Source organism: Lissotriton helveticus, chromosome 2_1 (assembly GCF_964261635.1).
Source record: "Lissotriton helveticus chromosome 2_1, aLisHel1.1, whole genome shotgun sequence".
In the NCBI taxonomy this organism is placed as follows: Eukaryota; Metazoa; Chordata; class Amphibia; order Caudata; family Salamandridae; genus Lissotriton; species Lissotriton helveticus.
The window spans coordinates 446,938,923-446,960,717 of record NC_136059.1 but is presented as its reverse complement, the minus strand read 5'-3'; positions in this window follow the sequence as shown (position 1 = coordinate 446,960,717).

Here is a 21,795-nt window from a genome sequence, read left to right as displayed (position 1 = left end):
AGTCAGGCCCTGAAAACACAACTAGACACGATTGTTCTACCGAATGGTTCAACTCTGATTCAGTACGTAGACGATCTGCTGATCGCTGCAGACACTGAAGAGATTTGCAAGAAAGCTACGTTATCATTATTGCATCACTTATGTGACATGAAGCACAAAGTCTCTCTCTCCAAACTACAATTTTGCCGACAAGAAGTAACCTACCTAGGTCACATCTTGTCGAAGGAGGGAAGGAGACTGACACCAGAAAGAATACAGGCAATTTCAGAACTGAGTGCCCCAAGAACACAGAGAGATGTTCGAGCTTTCTTGGGCATTACATCGTACTGTAGACAATGGACACCGAATTTCTCACTACTAGCTAAACCCTTGCTGGCACTACTCTGTAAAGACACGCCAAATCCTATGCCTTGGTCTGAAGATTGCCAGACGAGTTTCCACGAGTTGCGTGATGCATTGTGTTCGGCTCCTGTGTTGGGAAACCCCAACTACAGTAAGCCTTTTACATTATATGTCCATGAGAAGGAAGGTTGTGCATTATCAGTTTTAACACAACATTTTGGGAACAGACAGCGCCCATGCGCGTATTTTTCGGCAACTCTAGACCCTGTGGCTAAAGCCCTACCAAGTTGTCTGAGGGCTACCGCCGCAGCAGCTGTCTGCATTCGACAATCCGCTGGATTAGTCATGAATAATACTCTGATCGTTATGGTTCCGCATGCAGTAGACATTTTACTAAACAGGACGAAGACACAACACCTTACCAGCGCTCGACTATCCAGTTACGAACTTACGCTACTAGCAAGTCACATCCACATAAAGAGGTGCGATACACTGAATCCCGCAACGTTATTACCCATTCCGACAGAAACAGACAAGATTGATAACCATGACTGCTGTTTTAGGACAGAAGAAGAGACAAAAGGGAGAGTAGACTTACAGGACACTCCCCTTCCTGAATGCAACGATACTTTATGGGTTGATGGTTCATGTTTCAAGCTGCCGAATGGTGATACGACTGCAGCATATGCCGTAACGACATTACACACCATTATAGAGACCGCGCGCATTTCCCATAATTCTGCACAAGCTGCAGAGCTAATTGCGCTTACCAGAGCATGTGTGTTAGCGAAAGGAAAGCGAGTGAATGTGTACACTGACAGCCAATATGCCTTTGGTGTGGCTCACAGTTTTGGGAGATTGTGGCGTGAACGTGGGTTTCTTACGTCACATGGAGCAAAGATACAACATGGTCAGTTAGTTAATGAACTCCTCGAGTCACTGACGTTGCCACTACAAGTTGCCATTGTAAAATGCAGTGCACACAAAAAGATTCAGGATGATGTTGGCCGCGGGAATGCATTTGCAGACGAGGTTGCAAAAGAGACTGCAAGGAACACAATGAGTCGAATGTATGTTGTAGGTCCCGCTAGATGGATTACTGATGTAGGAATGTGTGAGGACACCATCGAAAGCGTGAAATCTATACAAGCCGAGGCAACTGAGAAAGAGGTGAATGAATGGAGAGAAAGTAAGGGTAGGTTAGATGCGAATGGTTGTTGGGTCGAATTGTCAGAACACCAGCGATGGCTATTACCTAACGCATATGTACTTGCAGTAGTAACAATGGCTCATGGATTTGCGCACATCAGTTCGAAAGGAATCTGTAAAGTATTGGCCCCAGTATGGCAAAACAGCAATATCCCGAAATATGCAGAGAATGTGGTCAGAAACTGTATGGTATGTTTGAAGTACAATCCCGGTAGGGGAACCCCAACTCCAGCTGGTCATTTTGCGCCTCCAACGTATCCGTTCGAGGTTTTGCAGCTCGATTTCATTCACATGGAGAGATGCAACAATCTGAAGTATGTGCTCATTGTTGTTTGCGCTTTTTCCAGGTGGGTGGAAGCGTACCCCCTTAATGACAATACTGCCTTGTCAACTGCCAAAGCTCTTGTCAAAGAGTTCTTCCCGAGATTCGGCATGCCTAGAATCGTCTGGAGTGATAATGGAAGTGAATTCGTAGGACGCGTGATGAAGAGAGTGTGTGAATGTTTAGGCATACAACAAAAATTCCACTCTGCGAATCACCCCCAATCAGCTGGATTGGTAGAGTGCTACAATGGCACTTTAAAGCTCTATTTAGCCATGATCCAAGCCTGTACAGGTCTTAAATGGCCTGACGCCTTGCCTCTGGCACTCTTGTCAACCAGAATGACAGTCCATTCCAGGTTAGGACTTAGCCCCCATGAGATAGTGTTTGGCCGCCCAGTCAACGTCTGGGGCGTGCCAAGACCAAACAAACTCAGCGAAATAGAGCACCCCGTACTGCTTGACTATTTGTGCGAATTGACAACTAAATTGTGTGTTTTACACCAACAGGTTCACAGTTCCTCTCCACCAGCCTCTGACGATCCAGGTCACTCCATCGCACCCGGCACTTGGTGCGGAATTTCCAGCGCACAAACAACGGACAGCCGAGGTGGACCGGACCTTACCTGGTACTTCTTTCCACGAGATCAGCGGTTCGGGTGGAAGGCAAAAAGAACTGGGTGCACGGGACCCATTGTAAACGGGTCCCTCTGCCCCTTCCATACGACCGGTGGGTCAACGAAGGAATTGCCGACTCCGAGACAGAATCCATACCTCGCTTCATCCCTTTCAGCGATGCACGTTTAAAAGAAACTGGTACCGAAAAGGAGAGTGATCATATTTTACAAGGACTTGTGCCACCGTCTATGCAGTTGGACACTACCGAACCTGAGACATTGTTTGAAGACCACACCGTACCTGGGAAACAACAATATAATCTAAGGTCAAGACAAAGAGACTAATAAAAAACAAACAAATGTGATTTTCCCTTCCCCCAAGAACTATTTTTGATTTTTCAGCTCTCTCTCACTCTCAGGAAACTTGCTAATTTTTGATTTTCGAACCGCCATCCGGTTCTGCTGCTAGGGTCGCGGTTGAAGGCTGGGGAGTGCAACTGGGGACGTCTAGGTCAACGGTTCTGGTTGGTCCAAGGGAGTTACCCCGGACCGAACAGAGCGCACTCCCTGGCAGAACCAACCTACCACCGCGGGCAGCAACTAGAGAATGGAGTTTCCTAGGGTAAAGAGACCTACCAGACTCCCGAACATTGAAAGACAATTATGCACTGTACTGGCCAAAAGAAGGTTTTTGATAACATGTATTTTAATGTTGTGTAGCATAACGATGTTTTTAACTGGTTATACTCTATTCGTATTCCAAGTTACTTTTTCAAATGACACCCGGCCACAGCCTCCTCCTACTATCTCTCCACACTACTTTCACCCTCTACCTGAACACGAGTCTGCCAGAAGACTCGAATTTGTAAATAACTCATTCATTCAACTTCTACACCAACACCAGTCCATAATGAACACGTCGAACTGTTGGATATGTGGACTCATGCCACACACAACGGATAAGGGTATCCCATACTTCATCCTGCCTTTCAGTTATTATGGTTCTCTGTGGGCTTTCCAGATGATGTTCCTATTCGCCCTAGAACTATACCCGACCCGTTCTACTGAAAGTGATTCCAGTAACAAGGCACTAATAGCAGGGATAAGAAATATGAGTAGAGAGTTCGACACCTATCTTACGATTCCCAAAGATGAACTCACTCCGTACACTCGTTGGAACGTAACTAAATATGGGGTTTACCTGAGTAAGAGCCAGACAGCAAAGAAATCCCGCCCAGTTTGGATAGTACCCAACCGAGGTCACTTATGTTTACAAGGTATCGGCAGGGATCCCAAAGCACAATTAGGAAAGAGTATATGCACGGAAACCTATGTGTTCGCTTCCCGAACTTCCCCTATACTATTAGCAGCCAAAGGCACGTATTTCGTCTGCCATGACCAAGCTTACACCTGGTTGCCCCCTGACTTCTCAGGTACATGCTTTATCGCATTTCTGCTGCCTCCCACCTACACGGCCAGAGCAGATTACCATCGGACAAGGACAGCTAGAGGTGTCGTGAGTAAAGACGACACCACGGGTCAGGAATTCGATGACTTCGCAAAGGGTTTTCTGCCATTTTGGGGGCCTATGGTGAACAGCAGGAATATTCGCCAGTTATCGAGGATAGTTGAATCCGCCGTGATTACAACGTCCGGAGCTCTTGGCAATTTGACGACCGAACTTCAGTCGGATCAACTTATGACCCTTCAGAACCGAGTTGCCCTAGATATCATACTCGCCGATCGTGGTGGTGTGTGTAGAGTGATCCAATCCAGTTGTTGCATTTTCATCCCTGATAACGCACCGACAGTGTACCAGGCCATCTCTAAGTTACACGAGATATCTGGTTCCCTTCACGTAGAAAAAGGGGACTGGTCCTTACTAGGGTGGTTCTGGGGACTGATCGCTACCTGGGGATGGAAAACACTGATCTTCATTGGGATGATCTTAGCACTTCTGTTTATGTTCTGCCTGTGTGTACAGTGCGCTCCTGCACTATGTGGCCTCTGTGCTACCTCATGTGTACGGAAGCCTGTGTCAAGGGACGAACTGAGCAACAGAATGATGCTACAGCAGCATCTCCACGAATTCCTTCATACAGACTTAGACTCGGATTAACACGAATTATTGCCTTATATGAGGGCAAAAGGAGGGTCTGTGGTTCTGAAATTCTGGACCCTACTGTTGTCCCGGTATCGAGGTCCGATACCCGTATCCCGAAACATCAACGTACCATGACGAATTTGGTATCGACGAACCGATAATGATTAGGACATCATCCCTATGCATTTGCATCATGATCGAGACATGCTAACACCCCCGAATCGTAGTTTCCGTCCCGACCCCTCAGACACCATTTTGTAAACGGTATCCATCTTGTGTCTTGCCCTCATGATAAGTCAATTAAAGGTCGCGCTTGATCTAAAAGGACACGTCCACCTTCCCTGACTTCCCCCTGACCTGTCCCAACTGACTCCCTGGCCTCCAGCCAAACCTGTTTGAGCAGCTCCTCGCCCAGTGGCCAAACACGATAGCATCAATGCACAACATACCCCAAACCATTCACCACCTACAGATCATGTTTTCTACACACATACGCACCTGTCCACGCTCCCTGTTTATGGCCAGTTTTATGACTAGGAGGTGCCTTCTTTTATTGGGGTTTCACCGATATCTGATGGGAGTTCCGGGCCTGGCTAGGTAATCTTTTTTATAGACAAGGGGACCCCATAAAGTTGAACCTGGGGTAGAATTATGCTTTTTTAAGAAACAATGGTTCAGGGTAGGCCTAATAAGGTCCTAAAAAGAAGGATGAGAATAGCGAGTACTTAATAAACGCTAGGGAGCGAAAAGTGTAGGTACAGGTAGGAACTTTTATTTACTCTTTCTTTTTTATATATATATATACACAAATCTTTATACTGTATTTCAGGTGCTCAAGTGAATAATACGGTGCAGGACGTGACATAAGTGATCAAAGTGAACGGACTGTCACACAACATCAACAAGGTTAAAAACACAACAATTATATACAATGGGACAAGTGAAATTCCTTGGGTGGGTCGACGGCGTTTCGATCTATATAACTCTAGATCATCATCAGGACTGTTGAGCCTCCTGAAACTGCAAGATTATGACTGAAATTCAGTCATTTAATTGATTATTAAACTAGTGCATGATTTTACAAATGGCTTCACCCCCCTTTTTGGTTAATTATGCGCTGCACACCATAGGTGAGGTAACTACGTGCCCCCTCTATACTTTGTTTAAACGCGCATGTGAAGTCAACATGTGCATGCTATTCCATTATTCCCCGGGAGCACACAAACTGTGTAAGTTTAAATATACATGTAGGAAAATATTCTTTAACTAAAATCCATAATCTTGCAGTTTCAGGAGGCTCAACAGTCCTGATGATGATCTAGAGTTATATAGATCGAAACGCCGTCGACCCACCCAAGGAATTTCACTTGTCCCATTGTATATAATTGTTGTGTTTTTAACCTTGTTGATGTTGTGTGACAGTCCGTTCACTTTGATCACTTATGTCACGTCCTGCACCGTATTATTCACTTGAGCACCTGAAATACAGTATAAAGATTTGTGTATATATATATATAAAAAAGAAAGAGTAAATAAAAGTTCCTACCTGTACCTACACTTTTCGCTCCCTAGCGTTTATTAAGTACTCGCTATTCTCATCCTTCTTTTTAGGACCTTATTAGGCCTACCCTGAACCATGGCTAGGTAATCTATCACGAATTGGACATCTAAAATACGGGCTTGACTACATGACTTCGCTCTTTTGTATTATTGTAGAAATATGTATATAGCCATATCATAAACTCAAGAATTCTTGCTTGCAGCTATTATTTTCGTATATAAGGAGAAGGCTGGTTCTGTAAAAACAAACAGTCTCCTGAGAACACATGACCCGTGTTTGTCGTGCTTCTGGGACACCTGTTACTTGGTAGCTATCAATAAAACTTGATCTCTGACTCGACTAGAAGACTCCGTGTTTCTGTGGTCCGGAACAGGGAGAACTCAGAGGTCTTCGGGTGTTATTCCCTGAAAAAAAAAACCCGGCACCTCAGGATGAACTACTGCAGATTACATAAGTGAGTAGAGATACCCTGCTGTGCAACTTTGCCCAGAATTCTCAAATAAACATGGGATATATTTGCAGTTCCATCACTTCTCCAAAATGGAGATGTCTTCAGAAAGATAGTCAGCTAAAATGGAAAACCTACGGCAAGGGAGAAATCTTAAAACAAAGCCGCTACAAAATGCTGGTAATTTAGAAGACGAAGATTTTTCTTGATAACATATAATTAGTAAAGAATTGGAGTTAAATCACAGAATATTACTAGAAATTGAATCTGCTTTAATATTAATACAGCAGTAAAGCTGCTGGATGAGTTTGGTTGCTGAGATACTCATCAAAATTGAAAGGTTGAAGAATATGCCCATTGCCCTGCCGATGAGTTACTTTTATCAATCAATCAATCAATCAATCATAGCATTTGTAAAGCGCACTACTTACCCATGAGGGTCTCAAGGCGCTAGGGGGGGGAGGGGAGCTGCTACTGCTCGAAAAGCCATGTCTTGAGGAGTCGAGGCTCAGGCGTGCAGAGGCGTACTGGATGCCTTGAAGTAATTTCAGGAGTGCCCCATGAGCTCGGCATCAGAGGTGTATTCTTACGGTCATTTACCGCTGACGATACCTCTCCATTCCGCCTCTGTGCTGCTCCACGATAGCTTTTGAAAAATAGACCATACTGGGTCATCATTTTTTCTTCAAAGGGCCAACTCAAGCCTTGATTTAAATAGACTAGCCTATTTTTGCTAATCTATTTTAGGAAAGTAGGCCTACTATACACAATAGTTAGTTTCTTGAGTACAGTAGGGATTAACAGAGGTCCTGATGAGTAAAGCAGTTCAATAGGCAGGCTTTTTTACTAGAGGAGTCTCAAGGTTTAGGCGTTGGTATTTATGAACGTATTATGTTATGTGTTTAATTTCTATTAATGTGTATTGCTTTTTAATGTTTACTTCATTATAATTCTTAAAAGACTATTGGGGTGCTTTCTTAATATGAATATGTAAATGTAAAGAGAAAATATTATTTCATTGTTAAAAAATATATTAGGTTTACATTATTATTAATTATTACACATTTAATATTTAAAATTTCAATGTAATTATTGAACATATTTCATGACCCATTGTTGTTTTAATGAAGTCAATATTTTGAATAAAATAATTATTTAAATGTACTTTAAAAACATGGGGCCTTATTTATGAAAGCCTTGCGCCACCGGTGCGTCACTTTTTCCCATGTTAAAAGTGACGCACCGGCGGCGCAAGGCCTTCATAAATAAGGCCCATAATTTATATTTTGTTACAAAAACCTGGATGCAGAACTATTTTCCAGTATCTAGTGCTAAATTATTGGAGCTGATTCTTTGTGCATTTCTGTCTTCTGTTCTGTATTTGTGGGTTAAATTGGCTAACAGAAAGAACATGATGATTTTTTGCATTCCTTAGAAAAGTAGAAAAGTTACAATCTCTGTGCACGTTGCTACACATTCTGGTCTATTGCACCTTTTTTTTTTAAAGTGAACTAGTATTGAATTGTTTCTAATATCTTTTGGCAAAAAATATCTAACAGGCATTTGATGTGTTTAATTTTGCACTAGAGGTTCTATTTTTATTCTTCTTGTTTTGTAAACATGCTCTCTCTTTCCTATGCACCAAGGTTTTAAGTGGTTTGTAGGCACAGTGATTTATTTATTTATTTATTTAAAGAGTTTTATGTAGCGCTGGCAAGACCCGAGGGTATCCGAGCGCTTAACATTATTGTTAGGGCATTAACGTTCAATCACAGTGCCGTGTATACATTCAATCACAATCAATATCAGTACGTGACACTCAAGTGTAGTTGTGAAGTCAAGAGTACAAACGTAGCAAAGATCTTGAGAGAGATGTGCATATAGGTAGTGTTCTGAGAGTGCGTTAGGATTTAATTCAAGGAGGGTCAAGGGGCTGATTTAAGAGGAATTATTTTAGTTATCTCTTGAATCTTGTGAAGGAGTGGGGAGTAGTTCTTATATGAACAGGGATAAAGTTCTAGATTTTGGTGTTATTCTCAAGATGGAGCAAGAGGGAGATTTTTGTTTGTGTTTTTTGTGGAGGATGAGAAGAAGAGTGTTGCAGCTTCTAAGATTCCTCGTTTGGCCTGCTTTTGTGAGTTTGGCTGTTAGGTAGTCTGGTTTACCAGGCTGTAGAGCTTTGTGGGTGAGACAGGCAGTTTTGAAGCGGCAGCCTGCTTCGAATAGTACCACTTCAGGTTTTTCAGTGAGGGGTAGATGTGATTGTATCTTTTTGTTCCTGTAATCATCCTTGCCACTGCATTTAAAGTGGCTCTCAAGGGGGCTAAGTAGGATGTTGGTATGCCCGTGAGGGTGGCATTCCCATAGTCTAGTCTGGACAGAACCAGTGCTTGTGTGGTGTTTTTTTGGTCATTTCCGGGAAGGGAGGGTTTGATTTTGTTGAGATGTTTTAGGTTAAGAAAGGCACCCTTTGCTGTGAAACCTATGTATGTGCTCATGTTCAGGCTTGAGTTCAGAGTGAGCCCTAGAGGTTTTGCAGAGTCTGCCAAAGTCAACTTGCAGTTTACAGTCTCCAGGTCATTATTTCATTCCTAGATCTGTGGTGATTGGCTGCAGTTGGAAAACACAAGAATTTCCATCTTTTCTTGGTTGAGTTTTAGGTGGTGATGCGATAGCCAGTTTTGTACATTTATGAGTTTGACATTAAGCCGGCGTATGTGATTCATAGAGGATATATCCAGGTAAAGCTGGGTGTCTTCCGCACAAAGGTGGAAGGCAATGTTTTCTTTCCTAAGTATTGCTGTTGAGGGGCACCAAATAAAAGTTGAAGAGTGTTGGTGAGAGGATTGAGCATTGGGGGACACCTCTAGTGATTGCAGAAATATCAGACGTCGCCTGAGGGTTCCATAACCTGATAAAGGAACTCTGCCTTGTTATTTTATATGGTTATGGAACTCCTCAGTGACTTGCACATCCTTATAGTGTACGGCAGGGGGTACTTTATCCCTTATCCCTATGCCAAGCCCTTGCAACATTACCAGAATATGTAGTGTACAAACTGATCATGTTGCTGTGACTCCCTTCTTTCTGCAAATGAGATAAGCGCTTCATCCCGATATTCTTGATGGTACTTGGGAATATAAATTGATTTGCAATGAAAGCTGAGTATTTCAAGAAATGGATGTATCCTGTATTGACATCAACTCAGTAGATAAATCACAAGATCCAGACTATGATTTAAAGCACACAGGATGAATGTTTAATATTATTATTCCTTTTAAAAAGTAACCTCCTGTGCATAATGTACTTTAGTCCATTATTGGCGTATAATATGTATTTCTGACCTTCATGGACCATAGCACAAGACCTGGATGAATATGTTGTTAACAGAAATGTGATATTGACTAGGTCTTAGTACTTCAGCACTTTAGTCGGATGGGGTTGACTTTTAACAGTAGCACTTTACCATCTTGCACTTTAGACCGTAGGCCGTCTTCATGTCTGTTGGAAATGGCCCTTTTTGCAGGGTTATCCCCAAACTTTTTGCTTTTTCCTCCTATTTTTTCCTGACATGTTTGTTTTGGTTTTAGGACTCTGGGCACTTAATCACTGCTAATCAGTGCTAAATTGCATATGCTCTCTGAGTAAAGTGCACTGTGCGTGCCAGAGCCCATAAATCAAATGCTGTTGGTGGGTTGCAGCACTGGATTGTGCCACCCATGCAAACATCCTGTAAAGTATAACTCTGGCCTGCCAGTGCAGAGCCTGTTTGCAGCCTGGGGTTGCCATGTCAACTTGGCAAGTGCACACATTTGCAAGTCCCTAAACCTTCCCTTTTCTACATGCAAGTCACCCCTAAGGTAGGCCCAAGGTACCCCCAGGGGCAGGGTGCACTGTCTGTGAAAGGTAGGACATGCCCTGGTATGTGTGGCATGTCCTGATAGTGAATTACAGCCTACTTTGTTTTTCACTATTGCAAGGCTACCTGTTCCCCATAGGCCAGAGTAGGCAGTTTGATTATAACATCCTATCATCCTAACTGACTCAGGGAACATGGTAGAAATACATCTTTTAGTGAAGTTGATTTTAACATTCTGTGTTTGAAAATACCACTTTTAGAAAGTAGGTATTTTCTGACCTAACCATCCAGCCTGCCTCTGCTAGCTTGTGTATTGTCTGTATGGTTTGTGAGTGACAGGGGCTGGGGGAGACTCCAGGACACAGGGTGAGTCAGCACAGAGCTGAATAGACACATCTACATGTAGATGGGTGGGAGGAGTTGCACCTGGGACCTTAATAGGGCTGTGCCTTCCCTGCACAATGCTGGCTCCACCTCCTGTGGTGCGTCTAATGACCCTGGCCTACACTGACAAAGGAAGAAGGTGCACACTGGCAGAATGCACCCAAAACTGGTTTGAACTAGGTACAAGCCCCTCTGCCTTCCGGCAACAAAGGTTTTGCTGGTATAAATATTGGGGCCCAGACCCCAGAGATTTAGATTACTTCTGAACTAAGGAACCTGCCGGGAAGAAGGACCGGGAAAGCTGAAGGGGTTGGCCTGCAGTGGTTGCTTCTGTCTTGGGTAGGGAAAGGATTGGATTGTGCTTTCATCATCCTGCTGTTAGAGTTTTCTCCTAGGGCTTGAAGTAGACCTTGCCTACTGCTGGGAGTCTCAGGGATAGAAAAGTCTTCAGAGAACTCGCTCGAATCAAGGAACCTGCCAAGAAGAAGAGCTGGAAGAGCTGCCAGGAGGAGTACTGCCCGTTTGCTGTGTTGTTGCTTTGTTGGGATGGCCTGCATGATGCTTCTGCCTTGGGCAGTGAAAGGACTGGACTGAACTTTCTCTACTTGTGCTGAGTATCTCCAAGGGCTTGGGGTAGAGCTTGCCCCCTGTTCAAGAAGTCTCCGGAACAGCAAACACTTCAAGCCCGACGCCGTCTACGACGCCGCTGCACTGAAATCCTGGTCTCACCGATGACATCTGCCGATGTTGCCACCGAGCCGCTGCTTGCACCGCGACCTCTGGGCACTGCTCTCCACACTGCCTCACTTCACGCCGAAGCTTTGGCACTGCCGCAACATCGTACCGTGACCCTGGTCTCACAGACTACGCCTGCTGATGCCGCAACCGAGCTTCTGCTCACACCACCTCCTGTGGGCATGGCACTCAGCACCGCCTCACTTCACGACGACGACTTGGTATCACCACCGCCGCCGCTCCCCGCCGGACTCAATGCCGCTGCTTGCACCATGGTTCGAGGGCCCCGCTCGTAAAGTTAAACAATGCACCACCCTCATCCCGCACCGCAGCCTTGGCCTACCGATGCTGGTGCCATCGACTCCAGTTGTCAGCCGACACCAGCGCTTAAGCAACAGCGACGCCGCTGCTGCACCGTGACCTGCCAGCACCGTGACGAGCTCCGCCTTCATCTCACACCCGACCCTGGTCTCAACAACAAAGCCATCTGATGCCGCCACAGAGCCGCTGCTCGCACCACTACCTGAGGGCGCCGCACCGCTGAACTTTGCACAGCAGCACCCGACGCTTGCCAATGCTAGTGCTCCTAATTCCATCAGAGAGGAGATCGACCTGCAACGGGTGTGACAACGAGAGGTCATTGACGACCTGCATCGCTGAAAGGTACTGTTGGTGGGTCTTCCCGAAACCGCAGCTGAGCCGCTGAGCCGCGGTCAGACAGAACTGTTTGGATTTGTTTGTTCACGACGCCGTGATTGCCCGGACAGAGCTATTGACATCAAGGCACTGTGTTTTCAACTTATCTTGGCAATTTAAAGACAACTTGCACCACATCTATTTTTAAAGTACTGTACTGTGGATTTTTATATAAAATATTGGATATTTTTCTGAACCGGTGTGGGGTCCATTTGTAGTGCTTACACTGTTGGTTATGTGCAAATGCTTTACACACTTCCTCTAAGATAAGCCTGACAGCTAGTGCCAAGCTACCAAGGGGGTGAGCAGGGGTTATTTTAGGATTGTAACACCCTTATCCTGACTAGAGTGGTGGTTTCTGCCTGGCTTTGGTACAAACCTTAGCCAACCAGAAATTCCATTTCTAACAATGTCTAATACATAAGATGGTAAAAATGTAACATTTAATTCATGAGCAAGACCGGTTTACTAGCTGAAACGTGTTGTAAGCAGATTGAAATAAATATTGCTGCATTCAAAACAGCTTGATAGTGCGTCTTGTTCCTCCAGCAGGAGAATTTTTTTACTCATTGGATTATTGCCAGCTCCACCAATTCAACGCAACACTACCGAAGGACACTAAGCTCTCCCTCAAATAATGCACTCTCCCGCATGAAAGTAGCACTGGAATTAGAACAATAAATCAGAACCCTCCAGATAAATGCACTTTTCCAAATGCTTGTTAGACTCAGGTTAGAATAGTTAATCTGCCTCCATTTATGCATTTTCCCAAATGTAAATTGGATTGAAGTTAGATTAGTTCAACTGAACCCCTTTATATTTATGCACTTTTCCCTATTTGTTTTTTAACTGGAGCTACAATAATACATCTCATTACCACTCATATTGTTTCTAATAAATGTGTATAGCACAGTATGTAGTATTGTAGATTTTACTATGTTTTTACTTTGGTTGTTTGATTTCTTTGTTGCCTTTTTATTTATAAAATTGTCATACAGATGTTTCATGTTATTTTGAATATTTTAATAATACAATAAATTAACACTGCACATTTATATATGCAAAAGGGATTGTCTATTGCTTATGTTTATATAATGGGTGATTAGTTCTTAATAACTGAATTACATGCAGTTTCTTTACAAAAAAAATAATTCTGTATGTTTATGTACAAAATATTTAATGTCATGTATATGCTAACATTAAAAACATTTGTTTTAAAATCAGTGCAGATTTTCAAAGTTAAATCTCCTCTAAACTATCCTTTAAATATTTGAAACTTTTTAGGCGATTTACAAATACAAGTAATTTTTTAAGTTATTTTAGGGAAACCTATAATATTTTTGATTGGGAAATTAGCAGACCTAGATATAATATCCAAATATAGGCCGTGAGACAAAACCTAATAGATAACTAAAAGGATTTTTCTTTGCAACAAACATTACTAGACACAACAAACATTTTTTCGTTAACATTCTTATATTCCACAGCTTGTTGATATATGCACCGTTATAGTTAACAGCATACACCAAAAGGTGTAATCATGTGGATCTCTGGATACCGGGCAAATGTAGGGGAAAAACTGCCTCCCAAAAGACGACCCACCAAAAACCTTGGGATGACAATAAGTTCATCCTGGTAGAGAGTCCGCTAAGGGGAGCAACAAAGCCCATCATACTAATTGCTATCTAATATCGGAAAATAAATGCTCACATACCTCAGGGATTAAAATCTAGGCATAACGTCTCGGGGTAAGTACCTCCTACACTTTAAAAACGTCTCTCATCCAGCGAGATAGACAACTTCCGATCACCGGCAATCTATATTAATAGATAAATGTACGAAAAAAAGAGGGTGTGTCCTCACTGATCAATCGTATTGACACCATAAACGTTATCTATGCCTATATGCACCTAATGTCGAACCCACCTTACTCGGTGCTCAAAGATACAGTAAAGTAAGTATACCGGAACAATCTCAACGGTATTCCAGCTAGGCGCCGATGCGGATACACGATTAAACTGAAAGACATAAAAACAGACGCACAGTTGCCCATAAATACCGGGTTCGCAATTCCTCAAATGAAACATTAGTAAAGTGTCTGGCCATATACTCACATCTATATATAGTTAAAAGATCTTCAATGACACGCGGTGACATAAGAAGCTTTAAAGGGCTGCATCGTCCTCAGTTAAATACGTAAACAGGGGTCTACTGCTATGACCAGTTGGTTCCTTCGTAAATATATCTTGGATACCACCTAAAAGACGCCAAAATACGACAGAATACAGACTTCCATTAGCCACAGGGTACATTTCCCGATACCTCTGGATCTCAAAAATAGTTCACGCCTCTGCTTACCAGAATTTTGAAGGTATCAGCATCCCATGTGTCAGCAACCAATGCCGTTTAAATATTCATGTAAAACGCGGGAACCCGCTAATAGAAAACGGATGTGCGAGCTGGTCAGAGATTCAAACTTCCTGTATCCAAACGCGGTACCATAAAAATAGAGGCAGGACTATCTGCGTATTGTATCAGGTGAATCTCCAAGTAACTATTACAATCCAAAATGGCCGAAGTAATTTGTAAACATTGCATTATTTCAAGGCAGAACCCACGCTAGGCCGAACCCACGCTAAGGACGAAGAGTATCTCTAATCCATAATACGTGCCACTCACAAATCCCGCGTGTTTATCACTGCCTTAAATTATGTTGAATTCTGTGGAAAATAATCCATATAAATTAAAAACGGAATAGTGCCGACATAAAGTGTAAAATACACCGAAACCAGAATAGAACAAAATTTAATAATATAAAAAAACTTTACACTAATCCACAGGCAGATATCCAAATATGCAATATCCAACGTATAGTAGATATTAACAGCCACACGTTGTTGAGCTAAGGATATGTATCTCAATATGACAAGGTCATACCCTTAATGAAAACACATAAGAGGATGTGTGCCTCAATGTTACAAACAAAATCTAATAGTAACCCTGGGTAGCCAGTGTCAAGCCATTTCTGGACCCAGAGTACATACTAGTTATAAAGAATGCTAATTCCTAACAGCGCAAAAATTCTCATAGATATAGACTCGAATATAATGCCTGCCATCCTTGGCACAGCTGTAGTGTAGTTCCTATTATCCCAATAGGCTCTGCGCATTGGAATAATACCTTCAATAGTATAGGCCTAGACCAGACGTTAACTAGGTCTACTACTGTCGATATTAGACTTAAAGTTTTGGGTTTGCCAGCTAGCTCAGAGTTCACTAGAAACTTTCTCGAATGATCAGGAAGGAATTAACTTCCCTGATTAGACAAGAAGGGATTTAGTTTCTGACAACCATAGAACATGACAACTTTGCTCTCCCCTAATCAAGAGTGTATCTCGAGAGTCGTGTGAACAAAAGGCAATTTATTTTACTCAGTCAGTACGTGCATTCTTAGTCTCATCAGATTGTAGAGAAAAGGAAGAGACGGGCGTGTTCAATAAAAGATGTTATTTATTGATCAGTCTCTTTTCTCGTACAAGAGAAATGGATCGATATTATTGCAATACTTATCGTTAAGTAAAGTGCATACATTAAAAGCAGAAGTATAAAATAATACTGTAAAAACATTGATATGGTTTCTAAGCCATATGAAGGTTTAAAATGAATACAATATATTACATACACATATACATTTGACTAAACGTACTCAACTGGTGTTTCTAGATACGCCTACCCCGTGTACCTGACCTGAGCCTAATACGTGGGCGGGAATAGAAAGTTACAGTTTAAGTTAAGTTTGTTTTTGCCAAGTGACTGACTAAAGAATTCTCTGTGAGGGGTTATTCAGTTCTGTACCTGGAAGTTAGGATGAATGAGGGATGGTATCTCTCTCTCTGCTCTCGATATTCCAGGCTGCCTGCGAGGGGTACCCGGAAACGCCGGTGCTGGATTTCTCGGCAGGAGAAAGCAGCGCGTCTCGTTCTCAGCGCGTCAGGAAGGCGGGGCTGTGCCAGCGGGGTCTGCTCTGCTCGGGGCTTCGGCAAGTATGGCTGCTCCGTCTCGTCACCACCGCGTGTGTTTGCATAGGGCAATATCGGTAATATTTATACCTTTAAGGTGCCGAGATTGACGTAAGGATGGACATAGATACGTCAATAAGGATGTCATACGACCAGGTCGTTAGCACATTCTTTTGCTGAAGTTCTTGGTGAAATCAAAACAATGGCCGCAGGGGTTTTTCCCAGGTTGTCATAGGTTTGATTTGTTATGAGAACTCCGCATGCCTTATCAGGGGCTGAAGGAATATCGCTTGTCTAATTAGATCGCAAGCGTTATGACCTAATCAGATAACACGTTCCTGTGCCGTAGTGTGGCTTCGTCAGATAACGGTATCTGCATCATGGGGGTTTGCTGCCTCATGGGCTGACTGCTAGTTAACTTGTTGGTTTGTTAACCAGAATAGGGTCAGGAGTAGGGGGATCGATTCAGAACCTATAGGAATACATCACACCCACTCCACGCTAACTATGGTCATATTTACTAATCTATGCATAGTAAAACATAGTACAATATATTTATATAGTATTGTGTATACCTTACCACCCCAAAATACATATATGCATTTTGAAATTTTCAAATATACGCAAGAAATGCAGTCATATGTATAGTATGCACTCAAGCTGTAGAATAATGCTAAAGTAATAACGCATTTGTATACATTAATGCCATTTGGTATATGAGATTTACACATGAAATGGCTCTTAATACAGAAAAAAGTTCGAGACCACTTCATCACAGAATATAATACAATGAACATACCAGCGGGCAGCTAATGTCTATAAGCTATCTAAAAATAGAAATCTTAGTTCTCTAGGAATAGTCTCTTACTTTAAGCAGAAGATAAGTGACCCGAAAAATTGTAAAAAATTATTTGGGGCTGCTAAAAAAATTGCTGTCCGTGAACTGGAGGGAAAGCTGTTCATGTGACTTTGTTATTAAAGTTGAAGGCCAAATTCAGGGAACGCCGTGTACGAGTTTGTTCAAAAGTCCCTATTTCTGTTCTGGTGAGAACATCATATCATTTAGGCTTTCGAAAAAGTTGTCAACAGCTTCCTGGGAGAGTTCCATTAACTCGGAAATAGGTGTAACCATGCATTCATGTGCATGATTGTCTCCATTGACATTCTGATTTGGATTGCTGACAGAAGGTTGTACCTGATCGATGCTGCTTTCATCTTGTACTTCACTACCCCTTAATCGTAGTGGTGAAGCTTCCACGAATGCCGTCATCAGGATTGGTAGCCTTTGAGGGCAGCACAAAGCATGAGCCTTGATCGGACTCAACAATGTTTCTGCATCCATTGGCGCATCCGATTGTAGCGTCAGACAGGTGTCTAACACGCATTCTTCTCCGCATAGCAGGCACCTTAATACAGGTAAAACACATCGTTGCCACATAGATCGAAAGGATAGAAACCAAGTCATGTTCAGGTCTCTAAGCCGGGATAGTCCCAGGATTCTTGATATCCGGTCCCGGTATCCAATGGCTAGGATTGTTTCTTCCCTTGTCGCAGGTGTTTTGTCTGTGACATGGTTTGCCATAACGAAAAATAAGGACTAGGAATAGGATTCCTGCAATCAGTCCTAAAATGAGGGGGAGTCCGCCAAAAATCGAATGGACGAGGTCTGGAAAAATACCCAGTATGGCTTTGAATGGTGTTAATGCCATCGAAAATACTGTCTTAAATACTTGTGAGACCCCACTGGTATCAGAAATATTTAAGATTTCATTCAGGATTTCTGTGAAATGTATGGGGGAATTAGTTGATAACAATGAATGTATCTCTGCAGTCGTCCTTGCGACTTGTAGATCATATGTTTCTTTTGATGACGTGAGCCTGGTCGGCGTCTGAAGAAGCACTGTTTTCATTCTGCTTAAAGTATCTATTCGAATAGAAGTAATTTTCAAGTTGGGCCATGCCCTTGCCTCCCTGTCTGGAAAGGAGCTGGGGAACAATGAGTGTCCACAGCACTTGACCTTCGCAGTCTTAGTTACGAGATAAGGAGTCCCGGGCATAAGACTACAACATCTGCGATCTACAATTAGAATGTAACTCCCATAATAGAGTCTTTGAAAGAATGGTTCTATCTCTGTTGCAGGTGCGCCTTGCTGGTGACATGAAAGGTTATTTGAGTTCCCTTCACAGGCTCCGTGCAAACTAATTCCGTTACACAGAAGTGTACCGCTTAGCGACATTGCACAATTATTGCCACTAAGAAACACTTTCTGTCCTTTATTACTGACACATGCATGTGAATAGGGCAGGTCCCATGTTGTTTTAATGTACCCCTTTCCCAATTTCTCGTACATGCCAGCCTGTATATATTTTTGGCAGTATTGAAACCTGAAGGTTGAAATTGGAATATTTATTATCCCATGTATTATCCATGCACTGACAGGTCGTTCTGACATTGTCACTGGTAATCTCTCAAGTTTCTCAATGCTCAGGATTGTATAATCAGCTCCCTTTTGGGCCATACTGATTTGTCTATCAGTAAGGTTAAAGATATGGAATAGTGACGTTGTGTTGATTAAACGCCAAGGCACATAGCCTGAACGCAGATTTTGTAACGTCCAGCCAAGCTGTACAATAGAACGCAATTGGGACTGACCGTGTTGTAATAACAGTAAGTCTTGCGATAATATGTCGATTGCTGAAGACACAATGCTGTCCAAAGAAAAAATTCTGGAGGACAGAGTCATTAACCCATTGTCCACTACAGAAAGTGATTTTTCCAAATTAATACGGTCAATTTCCCGTATTCTCTCTGCTGTTTCAATTTGAGTAACCTTCCAGGCCTCATTGTATGCTGCATATACAGAGGCTGCTATGAAACGCTTTTGACGCTGTTTGCGTGGTCCCATAGTGAAATCACGCAAGTCAGCACCATCAGTAAGTAAAGTTAGGTGTTGCTTAATTTCTGCCAGTGTGGAAGTTTGTAGCCATTGAAGGCATAATTTGCCCACACTGTAGGTGGTTATTATCCCTGGGTGATGTCTTTGAGGATATCTAGGGTCTGGCCTGGTCATTTTGAACCCCTGTGTTTTGTTCAGGAATCTGTCTTGACAGTTATTAGTATCTGTGGGCCAGATCAACCACTGTTTCCAATCTGGATTTGTTCTGTTTTGGTTTAATACATAATTTACGTCTATCTCTTCTTCTGTAGAACTATTGCTGTTCATTGTTGGTTTTGGAATAGACGGTTTATTTAAGTCTTTGATTTTGGCTAGGCCAAGACAGGTGGTTTGTTGAACAGTGTCATTTAAAAATATAATTTGTTCTGGGATCATGCAGGCTCTAAACAAAGATTCTATACCCTGTACTTGCCATTCTTTTGTACCCCAAACACTTTTCAATTCAACATTTTTGTCCCAATAATCAAAACCCAAAGTATTCATTTGTTCAAAGAATGAGTCTGAATATATCAATTTCGTGTTGGTTATCATGGTCTTCATCCCTGTCTTATTTGACAATTTGAAATAAAATGTTTCAGCATTACTTATGTTAAAACCTGAAAAATATGAATATTTGTCGTAAACGGTTCTTGAGCTTCCTTTTGGAGGGGTTGCACAATGTTCCCATTGATTATAATTTAAAACATTTCTAGGTTGTGCAGATCTATGTAGAAAATGATTACCATAGTGGTTATAACAGTACATACTATCATAATTTGTAGAACCCTGCAAATAATCATGTTTGGTAAATTTAGCAGACATTACTAAGTCAGACATCATATTATGAATGCTTTCGAAGTCCCAATCATCAGCAAATGAGCTTGGTTTTACAAAGTCACTCAATGAGATCTTAATTTGGTGTGGATATTTCAGGATTTCGACCGGACCATAAATTTCATAGTCAGTGTTATCCCATGCTACCCCACCCGGTATAGGATTGGCTGTGAAGTTGGCTGAAGAAAGTTCTCTTTTCTCGACGTGTGAAGATGTGTGTGGTTTGAGGATCAAGTTGATTTTCTGACTTGCTGTGTCCATTTTAGCATATTTTCCCTCAATGAAGCGTCCCAAAGTTAGTACCACGATGAGCCAAAGTATGAGGATAAATGCACCAAAACCCACCCAAAATTCAAGCCATGGAGAAACCAGATATGTTTCTTTTAGTTGTTTCAAAAGTTCTTTAGCTTTATCTTTAAAGGTATTTGATGATGGCTGTGTCTTTGATTTACTGAAGCCTTCAGAGGAATCATCGAAGTTTATGAAGTAGCCGGATGCAGTTCTGTCAATTGTTCCAATTGGTTCAGGATCACTGTTTCTTGCATTTGCACTTGGTACTTCATTATAGATTGGTGTGTCTCTGCTAAATGTTTTTATTTGGGTTTTCAGAGGTCTAAGTTCCATTGCATTGTTGCATAGTCCTTGTTGTTCTTTTGTAGGCGTTTCGAATGTAATAAGCCTCTTAGTTAGGACCCTGTACTGGTAGCAAACCTTGGTGTTCTGCTACTTATTGGGAGTCCACTTGGCCTACTATTTGTTATCGGCCACATGATTGTGGTTTTACCAGGTCGATGGATACAACTCGGTTCTCCTTTTTACCAGCAAGCGGCGGTAGTACAACTGATCTTGTCCCGTTGACAGACAAGACAGGAACTGCTTTTCTGTAAGAAGGCCCAAATTCCTTCTTTACCGCGATCTTTTCTCTGACCAGATCCCCGACTTTTGGAATCCAGACAGGTCTTGCTGGGACAGGTGGTGGTTCTTCAGTGGTTGTTGGCTGTTGTTTCAACTTTATGTTGCTCAGGTCTTTTCTTGTTTTGTTTAAGTCCTGCAAAATAGCCAAACGGTCTTTGATATCAAAGCTTTTTTCTTTCACCACTGAAGTCTGACTATCAAGGTCAGAGATCAACATCCTAGTTCCAAATAATAATTCGTACGGACTGAATCCCTTCAGAGAATTTCTTGGCAAGTTATTTAGACTACGTTGGACACTTATTAGATGTTTGACCCACCCAGCTCCCGAACCTAATACCTTTCCATTATAGATTGCTTTATGCCTTGGTTTTTTCTTTACACCATCCCGTATCCCTCAGGAAGGAAGTGAGAAGATTCCCGCTGTGCTATGCTCATTTGGCCATGTGTCCCCTCAGGCTGGAGGGCTAGAGTGAAAACAATGGTCAAACGTAGCATGCTCTTAGCGTATATGCCATTTAGACTCGCAAATCTTTGTATAACAGTCCAGACGTCAGCCGAGTGCTGGTGGTCTACATCATAAGTGGAAACTAGCCTGTATATGTTAATCGCAAGCCTTGCTTTTTACTCTTGATTTTTTCTGGAGTAAAACGACGAGGTATTAAGCTGTTTCTCTCCCCACTGCGATCTCTGTTGCCGTTTGGGCAGTTTTTTACAAACATGGTGTGATGCAGGCTCATGCCTGGCCACCAGTACCGTGATTGTAATTCTTCCAGAGAATCTTTTAGTTTGAGGTGTCCGAGACCCTCACCCATATGT